Here is a 26,015-nt window from a genome sequence, read left to right on the forward strand (position 1 = left end):
CACTTTTCGGGTGGCCTCTTGAGTTTTTTTATAGTAGCTTTGTTTCTTTGTGATATGCTTGTCTGTATCTCTTGGAACTTTCCAGGAATCTTTAAGAGTGTTGGAGTCTTCTACTGTCCGACCTCTTTTTGATTGCTTGTGGGTAAGTGAGGTCGTGGCGTTCTTTAGGTCGAGTTGTGTCCCTTCTAGCGCACGCTTTTCATCTTGAGTTTTAAGTAATCCCTTGGGTTTACTTTTTATAACTCTATCGCTTTAATTAGCTTGGGTTGACTTCTTCATGTCGGTCCCTTCCCAAGTTATTTTTAGTAATCCATTTTTAGTTGGACCTTGCTAGGTCTCTTATTATGGATTACTTTTTAAAACTTTTTATAGCTTTTTTGGGCCGATTTCATCACGTTGGTCCCTTTTAAGTTATTTCTAGTAATCCATTTTATTTGGACCTTGTCAGGTCACTTTTTATGGATTACTTTTATAACTTTTGTAGCTTTTTAGGCCGACTTCGTCACGTCAGTCCCTTCTAAGTTATTTCTAGTAATCCATTTTATTTGGACCTTGTTAGGTCTCTTTTTATGGATTACTTTTATAACTTTTGTAGCTTTTTAGGCCGACTTTGTCACGTCGGTCCCTTCTAAGTTATTTCTAGTAATCCATTTTATTTGGACCTTGTCAGGTCTCTTTCTATGGATTACTTTTATAACTTTTGTAGCTTTTTAGGCCAACTTCACCACATCGGTCCCTTCTAAGTTATTTCTTGTAATCCATTTTCAGGGCTGGCCAGGCCTCTTTTCTATGGATTTATGTTTTATAACTTTTGCTGTTTGACTGGTCCGACTTCTTTATGTCTGTTCGTCTTTAAGTTATTTCTAGCAACCCATTTTTGTTAGGACCTCGTCAGGTCTTTTCCTATGGATCACTTTTGATAACTTCTTGCATTATTCTATTTTCATCGCTTTTCATCTTGCCGATTTTGTAGAAATTAGGTAGTGCATTTCGCTTGGCCGACTTTGGATGAATTCGGTTTTCATTTTGTTGACCTTGTCGGGCAGTGAATTTGATTTTCACTTTTGCCAATCTATAGCTTTATAATCGGCCGATGAATTTTTGCGTTTCAGATACTTTGTACTAGAAAAAACTTTATTTGCAGAAAGTATATGTGAAAAAACTTTATTTGCAGAAAATCTGAAAAAACTTTATTTGAAATAGAAAATATGCAATTATATACATGTGGGTGCTCACCCTTCTTAAGTCAGGTAATTTTGCAGATCTTGGCTTGGTGCCTCGTTAAAAAACCTTTTTCAGGAAAAAAGAGTGCACCTTTGTCCCAAGGTCTTTTATTACCTCTTAACTATAATACCTTCTTAGGATGCAGGCGTGCCATGACCTTGATAGCTCTCGCCCCTCGAGTTCGGACACTTTGTAGTAGCTCTTTCCCAATACTTCTGTGACTCGGTAGGGTCCTCTCCAGTTAGCCACTAGCTTTCCCTCCCCGGGTTGACTTATTCTGATATCGTTTCGGATTAGGATGACGTCATTGTTGGCGAAGCTTCACTGCACTACCTTTCGATTGTATCTTGAGGCCATGCGATGTTTTAATGCTTCTTCTCTGATCTGAGCTCTTTTTCAGACTTCTGGGAGTAGGTCGAGCTCTTCCCTTTGAAGCTGGGAGTTGGCTTCTTTAATGTAGAGGATCGTTCTGGGAGATTCTTCTTCAACTTCTATCGGTATCATTGCCTCCATTCCATAAGCCAATCGGAATCGCGATTCTTTTGTGGTGGAATGTGGAGTTGTCCGATATGCCCACAGGACTTGTGGGAGCTCTTCCGCCCAGGCTCCCTTTGCGTTCCGTAGCCTCCGTTTTAACCTGGCTAGTATGACTTTATTGGTAGCTTCTGCTTGTCCATTAGCCTGTGGGTGTTCTACTGATGTGAATTGGTGTTTTATCTTCAAGTCGGCTACCAAACTTTCTAAAGCCTGTGTCTGTGAATTGAGTGCCATTGTTCGTGGTGATGGAGTAAGGAACCCCAAACCTTGTGACAATGTTCCTATATAGGAATTTCCGACTTCTTTGGGTAGTGGCATTGGCTAAGGGCTCTGCCTAAATCCATTTTGTGAAATAATCTACCCCTAAAATGAGGAACTTGACCTGTCCCAATCCCTGGGTGAAGGGCCCGAGAAGGTCGAGTCCCCACTTTACGAATGGCCAAGGTGATGTTACGCTGATGAGTTCCTCTGGTGCAGATGTCTTGACGAACTCGGTGGCTTCTTTTTACAAAGTTGGCCAAAAGAATCTAGCTCGAAGTACTTTCTTGGCAGGAGCTCGTGCTCCGAGATAGTTACCGCATGTGCCACTGTGTATCTCTTCTAAGACCTCTTTTGTGTTAGAGGTCGGCACACATTTTAGTAGAGGCATCAAAATCCCTCTCTTGTATAGGATATTTTTTATAATGGTGTGATATTATGCCTCCCGCTTTAACCTCTTTACCTCCTTCTTATCTGAAGGGAGTATCTTTGATTTTAGGTAGCTGATTATGGAGTCATACATCCTAGATCCTGACCGGATATGTCTAGGACTTTTTCTTCTTCTAAAATTGACGGGTTCTGTAGTATTTCCTGGATGGCTTCCATTGTTGCCCCGTGATTTGGTGCTGGCTAATTTTGAGAGTGCGTCGGCTTGTGCATTATGCTCCCAAGGTATGTGGCGGACTTCATATTCCTTGAATTATCCGAGTTGTTCCCTGGTTTTGTCCAGGTACTTTTTCATAGTTGGGTCCTTAGCTTGGTAGCTTCCTGCTATTTGTGAGGTGATTACTTGCGAGTCGCTGAAGACGATAACCTTTTGAGCTCCAACCTCCTTAGCCAGCTTCAAACCAACTAGTAGTGCTTTGTATTCGGCCTGGTTGTTGGAGGCACGAAACCCGAATTTGAGGGAGACTTCGAGTTGGGTTCCTTGATCGCTTTCTATTATCACACCTGCACCACTTCCGATTTTGGTTTGAGGAGACGTCTACATAGAGATTCCAATTTGTAGGAGTTCCCAGAGTGTCGGTGTATTCAGTAATGAAGTAAGCCAAATATTGGGACTTGATGGTCGTCTAAGTTTTATATTGAATATCGAACTCGGATAGCTCGACCACCCATTGCAGAATTCTTCCGGCTAAGTCTATTTTTTGTAGAATGCATTTTATGGGTTGGTTAGTCCGAACCTTGATGGTGTGAGCTTGAAAATAGGGGCGAAGTCGTCAAGAAGTTAGTATGAGGGCGTAGGCAAACTTTTCTATCTTTTGATAGTTCAGTTCAACCCCTTGTAGGGCTTTGCTGATGAAGTAGATGGGTTGTTGCCCCCTTTCATCGTCTCTGACTAGTGCTGACGCTACTGCCTGACTTCCTACTACAAGGTATAATATGAGTGCTTCTCCTTCCATTAGTCGTGTTAGAATGGGCGGTTATCCCAAGAATCTTTTGAAATCTTAGAAAGCTTGCTAGCACTCTGTTGTCCACTCGAACTTCTTTCCCTTCCTTACTAGGGCGTAGAAGGGGAGAGACCTTATGGCTGATCCAGCTAGAAATCTGGATAATGCTGCTAGTCGCCTGTTGAGCTGTTGTACTTCTTTGACACAGGTCGGGCTTTTCATGTCGAGTATGGCCCGACACTTGTCTGGGTTTGCTTCAATTTTTATTTATGTGAGCATGAAACCCAAGAATTTGTCAGCTTCTACTGTGAAGGTGCATTTTGCAGGGTTAAGTCGCATGCCATGCTTTCTTATGGTATTGAACACTTGGGCGAGGTCGGACAGTAATGACTCTTCGCTTTGTGTTTTTACTAAAATGTCGTCCACGTAAACTTCCCTGAGTTTCCCAATATGATCGGAAAAGACCTTATTCATCAATCTTTGGTAGGTGGCTCCTACGTTTTTAAGTCTGAATGGCATGACGATGTAATAGTAGTTTGCTTTTGGGGTTAAGAATGAGGTTTTTTCTTGAACAGGAGGATACATTGGGATTTGATTGTATCCCGAATAAGCGTTGGTACACAAAATCGTGAGTTCACACTTTTCTCACAACTCCGCGCAGCTGACCAGCAAGTGCACTGGGTCATCCATGTAATACCTTACGTGAGTAAGGATCGATCCCACAGAGAATGACGGCATGAAGCAAGCTACGGTCATCTTGTAAATCTCAGTTAGGCAGATTCAAATGGTTATGGGATTTTGAGAATTAAAAGATGAATAAAACATAAAATATGATAGAGATACTTATGTAATTCATTAGTGGGAATTTCAGATAAGCGTATGGAGATGCTTTATTCCTCTTGAATCCCTGCTTACCTACTGCCTTCATTCACTCATGCGTACTCCCTTCCATGGCAAGTTGTATGTTGGGAGATCACCGTTGTCAATAGCTACTGTCTGTTCTCTCAGTGAAAATGGTCTGGCTACGGGTTACGTAGGGCTAATGATGAGCGGATAATTTATACGCTTTTTGGCATTGTTTTTATATAGTTTTTAGTAAGTTTAAGCTACTTTTAGGGATGTTTTCATATGTTTTTATGATAAATTCACATTTCTGGACTTTACTATGAGTTTGTGTGTTTTTCTGTGATTTCAGGTAAATTCTGACTGAAATTGAGGGATTTGAGCAAAACTCTGAAGAAGGCTGACAAAAGGACTGCTGATGCTGTTGGAATCTGACCTCCCTGCACTCGAAATGGATTTTCTGGAGCTACAGAACTCCAATTGGCGCGCTCTCAACGGCGTTGGAAATTAGACATCCAGGGCTTTCCAGCAATATATAATAGTCCATACTTTATTCGAAGAATGACGACGTAACTTGGCGTTAAACGCCAAGTTCATGCTGCTGTCTGGAGTTAAACGCCAGAAAAACGTCATTATCCGGAGTTGAACGCCCAAAACACGTCATAACTCAGAGTTCAACTCCAAGTAATGCCTCAGCTCGTGGATTAATCAAGCTCAGCCCAAGCATACACCAAGTGGGCCCCGGAAGTGAATTTATGCATCAATTACTTACTCATGTAAACCCTAGTAGCTAGTCTGATATATATAGGACATTTATCTATTGTATTAGACATCTTTGGTCTCAGTTTTGTTTTATTCTTCATCTTAGGAGATCATTGATCACGTTAGGGGAGCTGGCCATTCGGCCATGCCTGAACCTTTTGCTTATGTATTTTCAACGGTGGAGTTTCTGCACACCATAGATTAAGGGTGTGGAGCTCTGCTGTATCTCAAGTATTAATGAAATTCTACTTTCTTTTATTCAAATCCTCTTTTATTCTTATTCCAAGATATTCATTCGTACCCAAGAAACATGATGAATGTGATGAGTTAGATAACCCTCATTATTATTCTCACCTATGAATGTACGTGATTGACAACCACTTCCGTTCTACATGCAATAGCGCTTGAATGTGTATCTCTTAGATTCCTGGGAATCCGGAAAGTCTCACCTTGTCTGTGGTATTCCGAGTAGGATCCTGGGAATCCGGAAAGTCTAACCTTGTCTGTGGTATTCCGAGTAGGATTCCGGTAATGAATGACTGTGACGTGCTTCAAACTTGTAACCTGCTGGGCGTTAGTGACAGACGCAAAAGAGGGATTCTATTCCAGTAGGAGCGGGAACCAACCGGTGATTAGCCGTACTGTGACAGAGTGCGTGAGCATTAGTTTTCACTGCGAGGATGGGATGTAGCCATCAGCCATGGGTGATGCCTCCAGACGATTAGCCGTGCGACTGACAACCGCATAGGATCATTTTCCCGAGAGGATGAAAGTAGCCACAGTTGATGGTGAACCCCTATACAAAGCTTGCCATGGAAAGGAGTAAGAAGGATTGAGTAGAAGCAGTAGGAGAGCAGGCGTCCTTGGGCTCTACAGCATCTCCATCCGCTTATCTGAAATTCCCACTAATGAATCTGCATAAGTTTTCTATCCCTTTTATTATTCCTTTTTATTTATTATTTATTCCAATAATCACAATTCCCCTTTTTTCTGCCTAACTGGGATTTGCAAGGTGACCATAGCTTGCTTCATACCAACAATCTCTGTGGGATCGACCCTTACTCACGTAAGGTTTATTACTTGGACGACCCAGTACACTTGCTGGTTAGTTGAACGGAGTTGTGAATTCAACCAGTGCCATAATAAAGCTTTCATTCAAAATCCAAGGAACGTAGATCACAATTTCGTCCACCAAGTTTTTGGCGCCGTTGCCGGGGATTGTTCGAGTATGGACAACTGACGGTTCATCTTGTTGCTCAGATTAGGTAATTTTTTCTTTCAAAAATCTTTTTCAAAATTTTTCTTTTCTTTTTCATTTTTTCCAAAAATATTTTCAAAATTAATTAATAAAAATACAAAAAAATTAGAAAATCATAAAAATCAAAAATATTTTGTGTTTCTTGTTTGAGTCTTGTGTTAATTTTTAAGTTTGGTGTCAATTGCATGCTTTTAAAAATTTTTCTTGCATTTTTCGAAAATCTCATGCATTCATAGTGTTCTTCATGATCTTCAAGTTGTTCTTGACAAGTCTTCTTGTTTGATCTTGATGATTTCTTGTTTTGTGTCTTTTGTTGTTTTTCATGTGCATTTTTGCATTCATATTTTCCATGCATTAAAAATTTCTAAGTTTGGTGTCTTGCATGTTTTCTTTGCATCAAAAATTTTTCAAAATAATGTTCTTGATGTTCATCATGATCTTCAAAGTGTTCTTGGTGTTCATCTTGACATTCATAGCATTCTTGCATGCATCTTGTGTCTTGATCCAAAATTTTCATGTTTTGGGTCATTTTTTGTGTTTTTCTTTAAAAATTTAAAAATCAAAAAAATATCTTTTCCTTATTTTCCTCCAAATCTTCGAAATTTTGGGTTGACTTGGTCAAAAATTTTTAAAATTAGTTGTTTCTTACAAGTCAAGTCAAAATTTCAATTTTAAAAAATCTTATCTTTTCAAAATCTTTTTCAAAAATCATATCTTTTTCATTTTTATATAATTTTCGAAAATTTCAAAAGTTATTTTTCAAAATATTTTCAAAATCTTTTTCTTATCTTTTTATCAAATTTTTGAAAATTAGCTAACAATTAATGTGATTGGTTCAAAAATTTGAAGTTTGTTACTTTCTTGTTAAGAAAGGTTCAATCTTTAAATTCTAGAATCTTATCTTGTAGTTTCTTGTTAGTTAAGTCATTTTAAAAAAATTAAAATCTTTTTCAAAATATCTTTTCATTAAAATTTTTATCTTATCTTTTTTATCTTTTATCTTATCTTTTTCAAAAAAATTTTATCTTTTTCAAAATTTGATTTCAAAATATCTTATCTAACTTCTTATCTTCTTATCTTTTTCAAATTTTGATTTCAAATCTTTTTCAATCAACTAACTAACTTTTTGTTTGTTTCTTATCTTTTTCAAAACCACCTAACTACTTTTCCCTCTCTAATTTTCGAAAATTCTCTCTCTCTTTTTCAAAAGTTCTTTTTGTTTTAAATTTCAATTTTAAACTTATTTTGTCTTTGATTTTCGAAAAATACTAACCCCTTTTTCAAAATTATTTTCGAAAATTTCTCTTCTCTTCTCCTATTCTATTCAATTAATTAATTACTAACACTCCTCTTCACCTCTCTTCATCTACGAATCCGAACTTCTTATATCTCTTGTGTTTGGATTCTTCCACCCCTTTCTCTTTCTACTAACATAAAGGAATCTCTATACTGTGACATAGAGGATTCCTCTTTCTTTTCTTGTTTTCTTCTCTTTCATATGAGCAGGAACAGGGAAAAAGGCACTCTTGTTGAAATTGATCCAGAACCTGAAAGGACTCTGAAGAGAAAATTAAGAGAAGCTAAATTACAACAATCCAGAAACAACCTTTCAAAAATTTTCGAACAAGAGAAGGACATGGCAGCCGAAAATAATAATAATAATAATGCAAGGAGAATGCTTGGTGACTTCACAAAGCCAACGTCCAAGTTTGATGGAAGAAGCATCTCCATTCCTGCCATTGGAGCCAATAACTTTGAGCTTAAGCCTCAACTAGTTGCATTAATGCAACAAAACTGCAAGTTTTATGGACTTCCATCTGAAGATCCTTATCAGTTTTTAACTGAGTTCTTGCAGATCTGTGAGACTGTGAAGATGAATGGAGTTGATCCTGAAGTCTACAGACTCATGCTTTTCCCTTTTGCTGTAAGAGACAGAGCTAGAATATGGTTGGATTCACAACCTAAGGATAGCCTAGACTCCTGGGATAAGCTGGTCACTGCCTTCTTGGATAAATTCTTTCCTCCTCAAAAGCTGAGCAAGCTGAGAGTGGATGTCCAAACCTTCAAGCAAAAAGATGGTGAATCCCTCTATGAAGCTTGGGAAAGATACAAGCAGCTGACCAAAAGATGTCCATCTGACATGTTTTCAGAATGGACCATATTAGATATATTCTATTATGGTCTCTCTGAATTTTCGAAAATGTCACTGGACCATTCTGCAGGTGGATCTATTCACCTGAAGAAAACGCCTGAAGAGGCTCAAGAACTCATTGACATGGTTGCAAACAACCAGTTCATGTATACCTCTGAGAGGAATTCCGTGAACAATGGGATACCTCAGAAGAAAGGAGTTCTTGAAATTGATGCTCTGAATGCCATATTGGCTCAGAACAAGATGTTGACTCAACAGGTTAACATAATCTCTCAAAATCTGAATGGATTGCAACATGCATCCAACAGTACTAGAGAGGTAGCTTCTGAAGAAGCTTATGATCCTGAGAACCTTGCCATGGCAGAGGTTAATTACATGGGTGAACCATATGGAAACACCTATAACCCATCATGGAGAAATCACCCAAATTTCTCCTGGAAGGATCAACAAAAGCCTCAACAAGGCTTTAACAATGGTGGACGTAATAGGCTGAGCAATAGCAAGCCATATCCATCATCTTCTCAGCAACAGACAGAGAATTCTGAACAAAACACTTCTAATTTAGCCAATATTGTCTCTGATCTGTCAAAGGCCACTTTCAGTTTCATGAATGAAACAAGATCCTCCATCAGAAATTTGGAGGCACAAGTGGGCCAGCTGAGTAAGAAAGTCATTGAAACTCCTCCCAGTATTCTCCCAAGCAATACAGAAGAGAATCCAAAAGGAGAATGCAAGGCCATTGATTTGATCAAAGTGGCCGAAAGCACTAGGGAGGAGGAGGACGAAAATCCTAGTGAGGAAGACTTCCTGGGACGTCCTTCAAGCAAGAAGGAGTTTCCTATTAAGGATCCAGAGGAATCTGAGGCTCATATAGAGACCATAGAAATTCCATTAAATCTTCTTCTGCCATTCATGAGCTCTGAAGACTATTCTTCCTCTGAAGAGGATGAAGATGTGACTGGAGAGCAAGTTGCTCAATACTTAGGAGCTATCATGAAGCTGAATGCCAAGTTGTTTGGTAATGAGACTTTGGAAAGTGAACATCCCTTGCTCATTAGTGAACTAGATACTTGGATTCAGAAAACTCTACCTCAAAAGAAACAAGATCCTGGCAAGTTCTTAATACCTTGCACCATTGGCACCATGAGCTTTGAAAAAGCTCTATGTGATCTTGGATCAGGAATAAATCTGATGCCACTCTCTGTAATGGAGAAGCTAGGGATCATTGAGGTACAACCTGCCTTGTTCTCATTACAATTGGCAGACAAGTCAGTGAGACAAGCTCATGGAATAGTAGAGGACGTGCTAGTAAAGGTTGAAGGCCTTTACATCCCTGCTGATTTCATAATCCTAGACACTAGGAAGGAAGATGATGAATGCATCATCCTAGGAAGACCTTTCCTAGCCACAGCAGAAGCTGTGATAGATGTTAACAGAGGTGAGTTAGTCCTTCAATTGAATGGGGACTACCTTGTGTTTAAGGCACATGGCCATCCCTCTGTGACAAAAGAGAGTAAGCATAAAGAGCTTCTCACAGTTCAGAGTCAAGAAGAGCCCACACAGTCAAATTCTAAGTTTGGTGTTGTGAGGCCACAACCAAACTCTAAGTTTGGTGTTAAGATCCCATATCCAAACTCTAAGTTTGGTGTGGACAACTATACAACATTGACCTGATCACCTTGTGGCTCCATGAGAGCCACTGTCAAGCTATTGACATTAAAGAAGCGCTTGTTGGGAGGCAACCCAATTTTATTTATCTAATTTTATTTTATTTTGTTTCTTTGTTATTTTTGTGTTTAATTAGGTACATGATCATGAGGAGTCACGAAAAAATCAAAAAAATTAAAAACAGAGTCAAAAACAGAAGAAAAAAATTTTTCACCCTGGAGGACGCACGGGCTGGCGTTCAACGCCCAGAAGGTGCATCTGGCCGGCGTTCAACGCCAGAACAGAGCACCATTCTGGCGCTGAACGCCAGAAACAAGCAACAACCTGGCGTTTAACGCCAGGATGTGCACACAGAGGACAATCTGGCGCTGAACGCCAGAAACAAGCATGAAACTGGCGTTCAACGCCAGAAACATGCATTACATGGGCGTTTAACGCCCAGAACATGCACCAATGGGCGTTTGAACGCCAGAATGATGCATGGAGGCAATTTACATGCCTATATGGTGAAGGAATGGTATTTCTTTTCACCTCAGGATCTGTGGACCCCACAGGATCCCCACCTCAGGATATGTGGACCCCACAGGATCCCCACCTACCATATTCCCACCTTACCTTCTAATCCTATTTTTGTGATTTGAATTCCCCATGTCACAATTCCCAATCTTCTTCATCAATCACCTCAATTCCTCTTCCCAATTACACCATTCACCATTCACATCAACCTCCTCTTCCCCATACACCCCACCTACCTCTACAATTCAACTTCTCTTTCCCACCCAATACCACCCACATAGCCGAACCTACTTCTCCCCCTTTCTCCCATATTCTCTTCTTCTTCTTCTACTTTTCTTTTCTTTCTTGCTCGAGGGCGAGCAATATTTTAAGTTTGGTGTGGTAAAATCATAGCTTTTTTCTTTTCCATTACCATTAATGGCACCTAAGGCCAGAGAAACCTCAAAGGGAAGACAAAAGCTTTCACCTCTGAGTCTTGGGAGATGAAAAAAATATAAGCCGTCATAGCTCAGTGGTAGAACATATGGCTGCAATTCAAGAGATCCCTGAGATACCTCAGGGAATAAATGGTCCTCCACACAAATATTGGAAGCAACTAAGGGTAGTGATGAGCGGATATTTTATACGCTTTTTGGGGGTAATTTCATGTAGATTTTAGCATGTTTCAGTTAATTTTCAGTAGAATATTATTGGTTTTTAGGCAAAAATCATATTTCTGGACTTTACTATGAGTTTGTGTGTTTTTCTGTGATTTCAGGTATTTTCTGGCTGAAATTGAGGGAGCTGAGCAAAAATCTGACTTAGGCTGAAAAAGGACTGCTGATGCTGTTGGATCCTGACCTCCCTGCACTCGAAATGGATTTTCTGGAGCTACAGGAGTCCAATTGGCGCGCTCTCAACGGCGTTGGAAAGTAGACATCCAGGGCTTTCCAGCAATATATAATAGTTCATACTTTGAGCGAGGATAGACGACGTAACTTGGCGTTAAACGCCAGGTTCATGCTGCTGTCTGGAGTTAAACGCCAGAAAAACGTCATTATCCGGAGTTGAACGCCCAAAACACGTCATAACCTGAAGTTTGACGCCAAGAAGGGCCTCCACACGTGGAAAGCTTTAGTCTCAGCCCCAGCACACACCAAGTGGGCCCCAGAAGTGGATTTCTGCACCAATTATCTTTGTTTATTCATTTTCTGTAAACCTAGGGTACTAGTTTACTATTTAAACAACTTTTACAGACATTTCTTGTACCTCATGACATTTTCAGATCTGAATTACATACTTTGTGACGGCATGAGTCTCTAAACTCCATTGTTGGGGGTGAGGAGCTCTGTAGCGTCTCGATGATTTAATACAATTCCTTTGTTTCCCATTCAAACACGCTTGTTCTTATCTAAGATGTTTATTCGCGCTTAACTGTGGAGAAGGTGATGATCCGTGACACTCATCACCTTCCTCAACCCATGAACGCGTGCCTGACAACCACCTCCGTTCTACATCAGATTGAATGAATATCTCTTAGATTCCCCAACAGAATCTTCGTGGTATAAGCCGGATTGATGGCAGCATTCATGAGAATCCGGAAAGTCTAAACCTTGTCTGTGGTATTCCGAGTAGGATTCCGGGATTGAATGACTGTGACGTGCTTCAAACTTTAACCTGCTGGGCGTTAGTGACAGACGCAAAAGAGTGATTCTATTCCAGTAGGAGCGGGAACCAACCGGTGATTAGCCGTACTGTGACAGAGTGCGTGAGCATAGTTTTCACTGCGAGGATGGGAAGTAGCCACTGACAACGGTGACGCCCTACATAGAGCTTGCCATGGAAGGAACCTGCGTGTGAGAAGAGGATCTCAAGGAAGAGTTGAAGTCAGAGGACGAAGCATCTCCAAAACTCCAACATATTTCTCAGTGCTGCAAATCAAAGTAACATTGTTCCCTCTTTTATCAAATCCAGTAATTTCACTTTTAATCCAAATAATCCTTGTTGACATCCTGACTAAGATTAATAAAATAAATATTGATTGCTTCAAACCAATAATCTCTGTGGATTCGACCCTTACTCACGTAAGGTATTACTTGGACGACCCAGTACACTTGCTGGTTAGTTGAACGGAATTGTGCTCTGAGAAAGTAATCAGTTAGTTAAATTAGTTCTCTTTGGCACATGCCAAAGAGCCTTTAATTAAGGATCACAATTTCGTCCACCAAGTTTTTGGCGCCGTTGCCGGGGATTATTGAGTTTGGACAATTGAAGGTTTATTTTATTTCTTAGATTAGGAATAATTTATTTTTATTTTTATTCTTAATTTTCGTGAGTTTTAGTGTCTTGTTCTAAGTTTGGTGTCAATTGCATGTCTCATATTTTTCTTTAAAATTTTCGACTTGTGTCTTTGTTCTTCATTGATTTTCAAGTTGTTCTTGTTTATTTTTCTTGTTTGATCTTGAGTTTTTCTTGTTCTGTATCTTTTCTTGTTTTTCTTTCACTAACCCAAAGCATTAGTCTTTCAAAAAGAATATACCTGCCCAGAACAATTGTTACCTTTTCTGCCCATTTGGCTAGAATAGAAGGGTCATATTCTTGACAAGGGAGCACCAATACTTTTAAAAATCTTTTTCAAAAATAATTTTTCTTGATTTAATCTTGTGCCAAACTCCAAGTTTGGTGTTTTATTATTAATTTTTATAATTTTCGAAAATTTTCTTAAAGTTTTCTAAAAATTTTAAGTTTGGTGTTCTTTCTTTTGTTCTTGGTGTTCTTGTGAATCTTCAAGGTGTTCTTGAGTTTTTCTTGTGTCTTGATCTTAAAATTTTTAAGTTTGGTGTTCTTTGGTGTTTTCCCTCCAAAAATTTTCGAAAAATAAGGAGCATTAGATCTAAAAATTTTAAGTCTTGTGTCTTTTGCATGTTTTTCTCTTTCATCATAAAATTCAAAATTCAAAAAAATTTTATATTCTCCAACTACGTTTTCGAATTTTTTTAATTTTTAGATTTTAATTTCATTTTTCTTTCGAAAAAAAAAATTATTTGTAACTTCTTTTTATTTATTCCATTACTATAAATTCTCAACTTGTATTCAATAATGGAAGCAAGTAGGAATGAACAGTCCAAGAGGACTTTGGGGTCATATGCTAACCCCACTACTGCTTCATATGGGAGTAGTACCTGTATACCTTCCATTGGAGTTAGTAGCTTTGAGCTGAATCCTCAGCTCATTATCATGGTGCAGCAAAACTGCCAGTACTCTGGTCTTCCACATGAAGAACCTACAGAATTTCTGGCACAGTTTCTGCAAATTGCTGATACAGTACATGATAAGGAAGTGGATCAGGATGTCTACAGATTACTACTGTTTCCATTTGCTGTAAAAGATCAAGCTAAGAGGTGGTTAAATAACCAGCCTAAGAACAGCATAAAAACATGGAAACAGCTGTCAGAAAAATTCCTGAATCACTATTTCCCTCCAAAAAGGATGACACAGCTAAGGCTAAGCATCCAAGGCTTCAAACAAGGAGATACTGAATCTCTTTATGATGCCTGGGAGAGATACAGAGAGTTGCTAAGAAAATGCCCCTCTGAAATGTTTTCGGAATGGGTGCAATTAGACATCTTCTATTATGGGCTTACAGAAAAAGCTCAGATTTCTCTAGACCACTCAGCTGGTGGATCTATACATATGAGAAAAACAATTGAAGAGGCTCAAGAGCTTATTGATACAGTTGCCAGAAATCAACATCTGTACTTAAGCAATGAATCTTTCATGAAAGAAGAAGCTAAAACAGTAACTGCAGAACTCAGTCCAGTGGATCAGGCTAATGAATTCAATCAGCAATTGGACTTTCTAACTCAACAGCTAGCCGAATTCAAGGAAATATTACAAGAAACAAGAATGGCTAACAGGAACATGGAAGTACAATTAAAGCAGACAGAAAAACAACTGTCAAGACAAATAACAGAAGAATGTCAAGCAGTTCAATTAAGAAGTGGGAAAACATTAAATACCTCACTTCAAAGCAGCAGGAAACCAAGAAATAAACAAGTGGATACTCAAAATCCTCCTGAAGACAGTCCGAGCCCAGAAAGGGACAAAGCTGGCGTTGAACGCCCAGACCATGCTCATTCCTGGCATTCAACGCCAGAAACAAGCATGAATCCGGCGTTGAACGCCCAAGGGGAACATGGTTCTGGCGTTCAAACGCCAGTAACAAACAAGGAAGGGGCGTCTAACGCCACTCCAGCTCCCACCACTGGCATTCAAATACCAGTGGGGAATCAGTCACATACAAGTGCTGATAACAACCCTTCTAAAAAGGCTTCCCAACCCACTTCTATAGGTAATAAACCTGCAGCAACTAAGGTTGAGGAATACAAAGCCAAAATGCCTTATCCTCAAAAACTCCGCCAAGCGGAACAGGATAAGCAATTTGCCCACTTTGCAGACTATCTCAGGACTCTTGAAATAAAGATTCCGTTTGCAGAAGCACTTGAGCAAATACCCTCTTATGCTAAGTTCATGAAAGAGATCTTAAGTCATAAGAAGGATTGGAGGGAAACTGAAAAAGTTTACCTCACTGAAGAATGCAGTGCAGTCATTCTGAAAAGCTTACCTGAGAAGCTTAAAGATCCTGGGAGCTTTATGATACCATGCACATTAGAGGGCACTTGCACCAAACAAGCTTTGTGTGATCTTGGAGCAAGTATCAACCTAATGCCTGCATCTACTATCAGAAAGCTTGGTTTAACTGAAGAAATCAAACCAACCAGGATATGTCTTCAACTTGCTGATGGCTCCATTAAATACCCATCAGGCGTGATTGAGGACATGATAGTCAAGGTTGGGCCATTTGCCTTTCCTACTGACTTTGTGGTGCTGGAAATGGAGGAGCACAAGAGTGCAACTCTCATTCTAGGAAGACCTTTCCTAGCAACTGGCCGAACCCTCATTGATGTCCAAAAAGGGGAAGTAACCTTGAGAGTCAATGAGGAAGAGTTCAAGCTGAATGTTGTTAAAGCCATGCAACATCCAGACACCCCAAATGACTGCATGAGTGTTGATATTATTGACTCTCTGGTAAGAGAGGTCAATATGGCTGAGAGTCTCGAATCAGAGCTAGAGGAATTTAGACTCAATGCTTTTGAAAATGCAAAGATTTACAAAGAGAAAGCAAAAAGATGGCATGATAAGAAATTGTCATCCAGAGTCTTTGAGCCGGGGCAGAAAGTTCTGCTATTCAATTCTAGGCTCAAATTATTCCCTGGGAAATTAAAATCCCAGTGGAGAAGTCCATATGTCATTACAAACGTATCACCATATGGATACATAGAGCTTCAGGATAATGACTCTAACAAAAAGTTCATTGTTAATGGACAAAGAGTCAAACATTATCTTGAAGGCAATTTTGAGCAAGAATGCTCAAAACTGAGACTTGATTAAAACTCAGTCCAGCTAATGACATTAAAGAAGCGCTTGCTGGGAGGCAACCCAGCCAATCACAAAATTTAATTTTATTCGTATTGATTTTTTTTTTTTACAGGTAGATGCTATAGTATCTTCAAAAGGTGAAATAGCAATTGGTTGAAGTCACAGAGTTACAGGGAAATTTGGAAGCTCACTGGCGTGAAAAAGCCAGTAAGAAACATTTTGGGCGTTGAACGCCCAAAAGAAGCACCCACTGGGCGTTCAACGCCAGTAAGGGTAGCCATCTGGGCGTTCAACGCCAGAAAGAAGCATCAGCTGGGCGTTGAACGCCCAGGAGAATCAGCATTTGGGCGTTAAACGCCCAAAACATGCATCGTTTGGGCGTTTAACGCCAGGATGGTGGGGAGGAGGTAAAATTCGTCTCTCTTTACAAATTTTCTAATTTTTTATGTTTCAATTCATGTTTTCTTGCATAAACATGTTTCAAATTATCATCCCTCAAATCAAATTAGTGTTCTAAAAATCCTAATTTCTAAAATCCCTTTTTCAAAAATTATCACATGTATCTTAATCCATAAAAACAAGTTAATTTTCAATCCAATCAAACTCTTTTAAGTTTGTTCTAAAAACTCAATTATCTTTTTAAAATCTTTTTCAAATCTTTTTCAACTCATCTTATCTTTATTTGACAATGCCTTTCCTTCTACTCCTCTCCTTTCCTTTCTTTTGCTTGAGGACAAGCAAACCTCTAAGTTTGGTGTGATTTGCCATGATCACTGAGCTAAAACGCATTAAGACCATGGCACCTAAGAGAACAGGAAGAGCAAGGATGTGAACTTAAGGGAGCTGAAGCGTCAGAAATTAATTCTTGAAGGCACCCCACAGACTAGAGGAACATCCACTTCCCAAAATACAGGTTGTTAAGTTCTAATTCCAGCTTTAACTCTGTGATAGTATTATTTTAGAAATTGACCTTAGAAGATATTTAGTAGTAATTAGGATGTCTATTTTGATTTTATTTCCAATTAAGCTATAATTTATTTTTCTCATCATCATTAGGCATGAATAAAGTAGTAGATTTTCTTTTAGAATAAAGAAGTAATTTATATTTTTCGAGTTCTTAATAATAAAATTTATAATTAACTATATGTGGTGGCAATACTTTTTGTTCTCTGAATGAATGCTTGAACAGTGCATAATATGTACTTTGAATTTGATGAATATTGGCTCCTGAAAGAATGAGGAACACGAAAAATATTGTTGATGATCTGAAAAATCATGAAATTGATTCTTGAAGCAAGAAAAAGCAGTTCAAAAAAAAAAGCAAAAAAAAAAAAACAAAAAAAAAACAAAAAAAAATAACACAATATTCACAAGCCATGGGCACTAGCCAAGAGTAAAAAAAAGGGATCCAAGGCTTTGAGCATCAATGGATAGGAGGGCCCAAGGAAATAAAATCCAGGCCTAAGCGGCTAAACCAAGCTGTCCCTAACCATGTGCTTGTGTCATGAAGGTCCAAGTGAAAAGCTTGAGACTGAATGGTTAAAGTCGTGATCCAAAGCAAAAGAGTGTGCTTAAGAGCTCTGGACACCACTGACTGGGGACTCTAGCAAAGCTGAGTCATAATCTGAGAAGGTTCACCCAGTTATGTGTCTGTGGCATTTATGTATCCGGTGGTAATACTGGAAAACAAAGTGCTTAGGGCCACAGCCAAGACTCATAAAATGACTGTGTTCAAGAATCAACATACTGCACTAGGAGAGTCAACAATACTATCTGAATTCTGAGTTCCTAAGGATGCCAATCATTCTGAAAATTTAAAGATACAGGGAGATGCCAAAACTATTCAGAGACAAAAAGCTACAAGCCCCGCTCATCTAATAAGAATCTGAGCCTCATTTAGAACTCAAGAATATTATTATTTCTTTATTTCTGTTAGAACCTATTTTATTCATCTCGTTGCTTGAGGACAAGCAACAGTTTAAGTTTGGTGTTGTGATGAGCGGATATTTTATACGCTTTTTGGGGGTAATTTCATGTAGATTTTAGCATGTTTCAGTTAATTTTCAGTAGAATATTATTAGTTTTTAGGCAAAAATCATATTTCTAGACTTTACTATGAGTTTGTGTGTTTTTCTGTGATTTCAGGTATTTTCTGGCTGAAATTGAGGGAGCTGAGCAAAAATCTGACTTAGGCTGAAAAAGGACTGCTGATGCTGTTGGATCCTGACCTCCCTGCACTCGAAATGGATTTTCTGGAGCTACAGGAGTCCAATTGGCGCGCTCTCAACGGCGTTGGAAAGTAGACATCCAGGGCTTTCCAGCAATATATAATAGTCCATACTTTGAGCGAGGATAGACGACGTAACTTGGCATTAAACGCCAAGTTCATGCTGCTGTCTGGAGTTAAACGCCAGAAAAACGTCATTATCCGGAGTTGAACGCCCAAAACACGTCATAACCTGAAGTTTGACGCCAAGAAGGGCCTCCACACGTGGAAAGCTTTAGTCTCAGCCCCAGCACACACCAAGTGGGCCCCAGAAGTGGATTTCTGCACCAATTATCTTTGTTTATTCATTTTCTGTAAACCTAGGGTACTAGTTTACTATTTAAACAACTTTTACAGACATTTCTTGTACCTCATGACATTTTCAGATCTGAATTACATACTTTGTGACGGCATGAGTCTCTAAACTCCATTGTTGGGGGTGAGGAGCTCTGCAGCGTCTCGATGATTTAATACAATTCCTTTGTTTCCCATTCAAACACGCTTGTTCTTATCTAAGATGTTTATTCGCGCTTAACTGTGGAGAAGGTGATGATCCGTGACACTCATCACCTTCCTCAACCCATGAACGCGTGCCTGACAACCACCTCCGTTCTACATCAGATTGAATGAATATCTCTTAGATTCCCCAACAGAATCTTCGTGGTATAAGCCGGATTGATGGCAGCATTCATGAGAATCCGGAAAGTCTAAACCTTGTCTGTGGTATTCCGAGTAGGATTCCGGGATTGAATGACTGTGACGTGCTTCAAAATTTAACCTGCTGGGCGTTAGTGACAGACGCAAAAGAGTGATTCTATTCCAGTAGGAGCGGGAACCAACCGGTGATTAGCCGTACTGTGACAGAGTGCGTGAGCATAGTTTTCACTGCGAGGATGGGAAGTAGCCACTGACAACGGTGACGCCCTACATAGAGCTTGCCATGGAAGGAACCTGCGTGTGAGAAGAGGATCTCAAGGAAGAGTTGAAGTCAGAGGACGAAGCATCTCCAAAACTCCAACATATTTCTCAGTGCTGCAAATCAAAGTAACATTGTTCCCTCTTTTATCAAATCCAGTAATTTCACTTTTAATCCAAATAATCCTTGTTGACATCCTGACTAAGATTAATAAAATAAATATTGATTGCTTCAAACCAATAATCTCTGTGGATTCGACCCTTACTCACGTAAGGTATTACTTGGACGACCCAGTACACTTGCTGGTTAGTTGAACGGAATTGTGCTCTGAGAAAGTAATCAGTTAGTTAAATTAGTTCTCTTTGGCACATGCCAAAGAGCCTTTAATTAAGGATCACAATTTCGTCCACCAGGTAGAAACACCAAAATTACTAGGAATCATTCAACAGAAGCAAGGAAGAGACATAGAGGAGCTCAAAAAGCACCATTGGACCTTCAAGAAGGCGCCACCCTCACTCAGGTGGATTCATTCCTTGTTCTTTATTTCTTTCTGTTTTCGGTTTTTAATATTGTGTTTATCTATGTTTTGTGTCTTTACTTCATGATCATTAGTATGTAACCATGTCTTAAAGCTATGAATAAAATCCATTAGTCTTTCACCTCTCTTAAATGAAAAATGTTTTAATTCAAAAGAAAAAGAAGTACATAATTTTCGAAATTATTAGTGAATTTAATTTAATTATATTGATGTGGTGGCAATACTTTTTGTTTTCTGAATGAATGCTTGAACAGTGCATATTTTTGATCTTGTTGTTTATGAGTGTTAAAATTGTTGGCTCTTGAAAGAATGATGAACAAAGAGAAATGTTATTGATGATCTGAAAAAAATCATGAAATTGATTCTTGAAGCAAGAAAAAGCAGTGAAAAAGCAAAAGCTTGTGAAAAAAAAATGGCAAAAAATTTTAAAAAGCAAGGATCCAAGGCTTTGAGCATTAATGGATAGGAGGGCCCAAGGAAATAAAATCCAGGCCTAAGCGGCTAAATCAAGCTGTCCCTAACCATGTGCTTGTGTCATGAAGGTCCAAGTGAAAAACTTGAGACTAAGTGGTTAAAGTCGTGATCCAAAGCAAAAGAGTGTGCTTAAAGCTCTGGACACCACTAACTGGGGACTTTAGCAAAGCTAAGTCACAATCTGAAAAGGTTCACCCAGTTATGTGTCTGTGGCATTTGTGTATCCGGTGGTAATACTGGAAGACAAAGTGCTTAGGGCCACGGCCAAGACTCATAAGTAGCTGTGTTCAAGAATCAACATGCTTAACTAGGAAAGTCAATAACACTATCCGAAATTCTAAGTTCCTAGAGAAGCCAATCACTCTAAACTACAAAGGAAAAAGTGAGATGCCAAAACTGTTCAGAAGCAAAAAGCTACAAGTCCCGCTCATCTAATTAAATTAATATTCATTGATATTCTGGAACTTATAGTATATTCTCTTCTTTTATCCTATTTGATTTTCAGTTGCTTGGGGACAAGCAACAATTTAAGTTTGGTGTTGTGATGAGCAGATAATTTATACGCTTTTTGGCATTGTTTTTATATAGTTTTTAGTAAGTTTAAGCTACTTTTAGGGATGTTTTCATATGTTTTTATGATAAATTCACATTTATGGACTTTACTATGAGTTTGTGTGTTTTTCTGTGATTTCAGGTAAATTCTGACTGAAATTGAGGGATTTGAGCAAAACTCTGAAGAAGGCTGACAAAAGGACTGCTGATGCTGTTGGAATCTGACCTCCCTGCACTCGAAATGGATTTTCTGGAGCTACAGAACTCCAATTGGCGCGCTCTCAACGGCGTTGGAAAGTAGACATCCAGGGCTTTCCAGCAATATATAATAGTCCATACTTTATTCGAAGAATGACGACGTAACTTGGCGTTAAACGCCAAGTTCATGCTGCTGTCTGGAGTTAAACGCCAGAAAAACGTCATTATCCGGAGTTGAACGCCCAAAACACGTCATAACTCAGAGTTCAACTCCAAGTAATGCCTCAGCACGTGGATTAATCAAGCTCAGCCCAAGCATACACCAAGTGGGCCCCGAAAGTGAATTTATGCATCAATTACTTACTCATGTAAACCCTAGTAGCTAGTCTGATATATATAGGACATTTATCTATTGTATTAGACATCTTTGGTCTCAGTTTTATTTTATTCTTCATCTTAGGAGATCATTGATCACGTTAGGGGGGCTGGCCATTCGGCCATGCCTGAACCTTTTGCTTATGTATTTTCAATGGTGGAGTTTCTGCACACCAAAGATTAAGGGTGTGGAGCTCTGCTGTACCTCAAGTATTAATGAAATTCTACTTTCTTTTATTCAAATCCTCTTTTATTCTTATTCCAAGATATTCATTCGTACCCAAGAAACATGATGAATGTGATGAGTTAGATAACCCTCATTATTATTCTCACCTATGAATGTACGTGATTGACAACCACTTCCGTTCTACATGCAATAGCGCTTGAATGTGTATCTCTTAGATTCCCCAACAGAATCTTCGTGGTATAAGCTAGATGGATGGCGGCATTTATGAGGATCCGGAAAGTCTCACCTTGTCTGTGGTATTCCGAGTAGGATCCTGGGAATCCGAAAAGTCTAACCTTGTCTGTGGTATTTCGAGTAGGATTCCGGTAATGAATGACTGTGACGTGCTTCAAACTTGTAACCTGCTGGGCGTTAGTGACAGACGCAAAAGAGGGATTCTATTCCAGTAGGAGCGGGAACCAACCGGTGATTAGCCGTACTGTGACAGAGTGCGTGAGCATTAGTTTTCACTGCGAGGATGGGATGTAGCCATCAGCCATGGGAGATGCCTCCAGACGATTAGCCGTGCGACTGACAACCGCATAGGATCATTTTCCCGAGAGGATGAAAGTAGCCACAGTTGATGGTGAACCCCTATACAAAGCTTGCCATGGAAAGGAGTAAGAAGGATTGAGTAGAAGCAGTAGGAGAGCAGGCGTCCTTGGGCTCTACAGCATCTCCATCCGCTTATCTGAAATTCCCACTAATGAATCTGCATAAGTTTTCTATCCCTTTTATTATTCCTTTTTATTTATTATTTATTCCAATAATCACAATTCCCCTTTTTTCTGCCTAACTGGGATTTGCAAGGTGACCATAGCTTGCTTCATACCAACAATCTCTGTGGGATCGACCCTTACTCACGTAAGGTTTATTACTTGGACGACCCAGTACACTTGCTGGTTAGTTGAACGGAGTTGTGAATTCAACCAGTGCCATAATAAAGCTTTCATTCAAAATCCAAGGAACGTAGATCACAATTTCGTCCACCAGCTAATCATCTGTCAGTTCTCGATCATATCAGAATAAGATCCATTGATCCTTTTGCACACTATCCCTACGCCCAACATTCACGAGTTTGAAGCGCGTCACAGTCATCCCATCCCATATCATACTCGGAATACCACAAATAAGGTTTAGACTTTTTGGATATCACGAATATTGCCAATTGATTCTAGGTTATTCCACGAAGACTCTGATCGCACGGAATGGATGGCTCTGTTGTCAGGAGAGGCAACCATTCGTGAACCAGGAGGCCAAGAGATATACATTCAAACTTGTTTTCATGTAGAATAGAAGTGGTTGTCAGGCACGTGTTCATAAGTGAGAACGGTGATGAGTGTCACTTGATCATCACATTCATCATGTTGAAGTGCGAATGAATATCTTAGAACAAGAATAAGCATGAATTGAATAAAACAACAATAGTACTTTGCATTAATTTATGAGGAACAGCAGAGCTCCACACCTTAATCTGTGATGTGTAGAAACTCCACCGTTGAAAATACATAAGAACAAGGTCTAGGGTTTACAGAAATACATGAAACAATTGAAAAAGGGTTCACAGACCTGATCCCAAGATCAAAGATGATCAAAGGATGAAAATACAATAGTAAAAGGTCCTATTTATAGTGAACTGGTAACCTAGGGTTTACAAAAATAAGTAAATGATGCAGAAATCCACTTCTGGAGTCCACTTGGTGTGTGCTTGGGCTGAGCATTGAAGCTTTCACGTGTATAGGCTTTTCTTGGAGTTAATCACCAGTTTTAGTGCCAGTTTGGGCGTTTAACTCCAACTTTTATGCAAGTTCTGGCGTTTAACGCCAGAAAGGGGTCTCTGACTAGCGTTTTGACGCCAATTTGGGCCATCAAATCTCGGGCAAAGTATAAACTATTATACATTGCTGGAAAGCCCAAGATGTCTACTTTCCAACGCAATTAAGAGCACGCCAATTAGGCTTCTGTAGCTCCAAAAAATCTATTTCGAGTGCAGGAAGGTTAGAATGCAACAACATCTGCAGTCCTTTTTCAGCCTCTAAATCAGATTTTTGCTCAGGTCCCTCAATTTAAGCCAGAAAATAACTGAAATCACAGAAAAACACATAAACTCATAGTAAAGTCCAAAAATGTGATTTTAGCATGAAAACTAATAATTATATACGAAAAACTACCTACAAACAATGGCAAAATGCGTATAAATTATTCGCTCATAAAGCGTATAAATTATTTGTTGAGATCGCTGTAGTCGGTGCACATTCGCCACATCCCATTTGATTTTTTCACTAAAACAACATTGACTAGCCATAACGGATATTTGATTTCTCTTATGTATCCTGCCTCCGGTAGACCTTGTACCTGTTCTTCCACAGCTTGGGATCTTTCAGGCCAGAGTTTTCGACGCTTCTGTTGTATTGGCCGAGATCCTGGGTATACTGCCAGCTTGTGGCGCATTAGTTTGGGGTCAATGCCCGGCATGTCTGTAGCTTTCCACGCGAAGAGGTCGACATTATCTTTCATGAATTATATGAGAGACTCCTTTATATCTCCTTTTAGGATTGTGCCAATATTGGTTGTTTTATCTAGGACATCCCAGATCTAGACTTTTTCTATCTCACCCTCAGGTTATGGACAAAGTTCTTCCTGACCTCAAACTCCCCCGAGTTCGATGGTGTGGATCTCTTCTTCCTTGCCCCCGAGGTTCAGACTTTCGTTGTAACAGCGTCGCGCTATTTTTTGGTCTCCTTTTATCGTAGCGATCCCTTCTGGGGTTGAGAACTTCATGCATAAATATGGAGTTGAAACTACTGCGGCAAGCTTATTTAGTGTTGTCCGACCTATCAGGCCATTGTAGGCTGAGCTCACATCGACTGCGATGTAGTCTATGTTGAGTGTCCTTGACCGGTATCCTTTTCCAAAGGTTGTGTGTAGTGAGATGTATCCAAGTGGTTGTATTGGAGTGTCTCCTAGCCAAAATAAGTTGCTTGGATATGCTTTAAGTTCTTTTTCCTCTAGGTCAAGTTTGTCAAAGGTGGTTTTAAACAAGATATCAACCGAGCTTCCATGGTCCACCAGTGTACAGTGGAGATTAGCGTTGGCCAATATGATTGTGATGACCATGGGATCGTCATGTCCTGAGATGATGCCAGCCGCGTCCTCTTTAGTAAAGGTGATAGTAGGGAGGTCGGGTGCTCCGTCTCCTCTTTCGACGTGATATGCTTATTTAAAGTGTCTTTTGCGGGATGATTTGGAGATTCCTCCACCTGCAAATCCCCCATGTATCATGTGGACATGTCTCTCCGGGGTATGAGGTGGTCGTTCGGTTCGTCCGACCTCTTCGTCCCTTCTTCTTTTTATGGGCTTATCTGTCTTGCTGGCTAAGTACTGATCTAGTCTCCCTTCTCTTACCAATTTTTCTATGACATTCTTCAAGTCAAAGCTCTCGTTGGTGGGACGTCCATAGATTCGATGGTATTCACAGTATTTTGTCCGATTTCTTCCTCCCTTTTTGCTTTTAAGTGGGCGAGATGGTGGGATCTTCTCAGTGCGGCATACTTCTCAGTATACTTCCACAAGAGACACCTGGAGAGGGGTGTAATTATGGTATTTTGTAATCTTCTCTCCATGCTGATCTTCTTTTTTCTTGGACTCTTTATCCTTGTCTCGGGAGGAGTAAAAGGATCCGGATTTTGAGGTCTATCCTAGTCGAGAGTTTTCCTTCATTTTGATGTACTTCTCTGCTCGTTCTTGTACTTCATTTAGAGATGTGGGATGTTTCTTTGATATGGAATGACTAAAATGTCCTTCTCGTAGGCCATTGATGAGACGCATAATGGATGCTTCAGTTGGCAGACTTTGTATGTCCAGACATGCTTTGTTGAATCTTTCCATGTAGTTGCAAAGACTTTCCCGATCTCCTTACTTGATCCCTAATAGACTAGGGGCGTGCTTGGTTTTATTGTTCTGGATAGAGAATCTGGCAAGAAACTTTTTGTCTAAGTCATCAAAGTTTGTGATGGATCTAGGGGGCAGATTGTCAAACCATTTAATTGCTATCTTTGTTAAGGTAGTTGGGAAGGCATTGGACCAAATTGCATCTGAGGCATGGGTGAGATACATTCTGCTTTTGAAATTACTGAGATGATGGCTTGGATATGATGTGCCGTTATACGGGGTCAAGTCGGGAGCTTTGAAGTCCTTTGGGACTTTGGCTTTCATAATCTCTTTGGTGAATGGGTCTTGATCTTTGCGGGGGTTATCTTCATGATTGAATCGAGTAGTCCTGGTTTTTAGATCGGCATCAAGTTTTAAGAGCTTGTCTTCTAACTCTTTACGTTGCCTGGTTTCCCTTCGAAGATCCTTCTCAACCTCTCGTTGATGCTCAGCCTCCTTTTTGAGTTGCTTGAGACGATCTTGTTGAGCTTGAAGTGCCTCTAGGATTTTTGC

This window comes from Arachis hypogaea, chromosome 10 (genome assembly GCF_003086295.3).
Source record: "Arachis hypogaea cultivar Tifrunner chromosome 10, arahy.Tifrunner.gnm2.J5K5, whole genome shotgun sequence".
Lineage (NCBI taxonomy): Eukaryota > Viridiplantae > Streptophyta > Magnoliopsida > Fabales > Fabaceae > Arachis > Arachis hypogaea.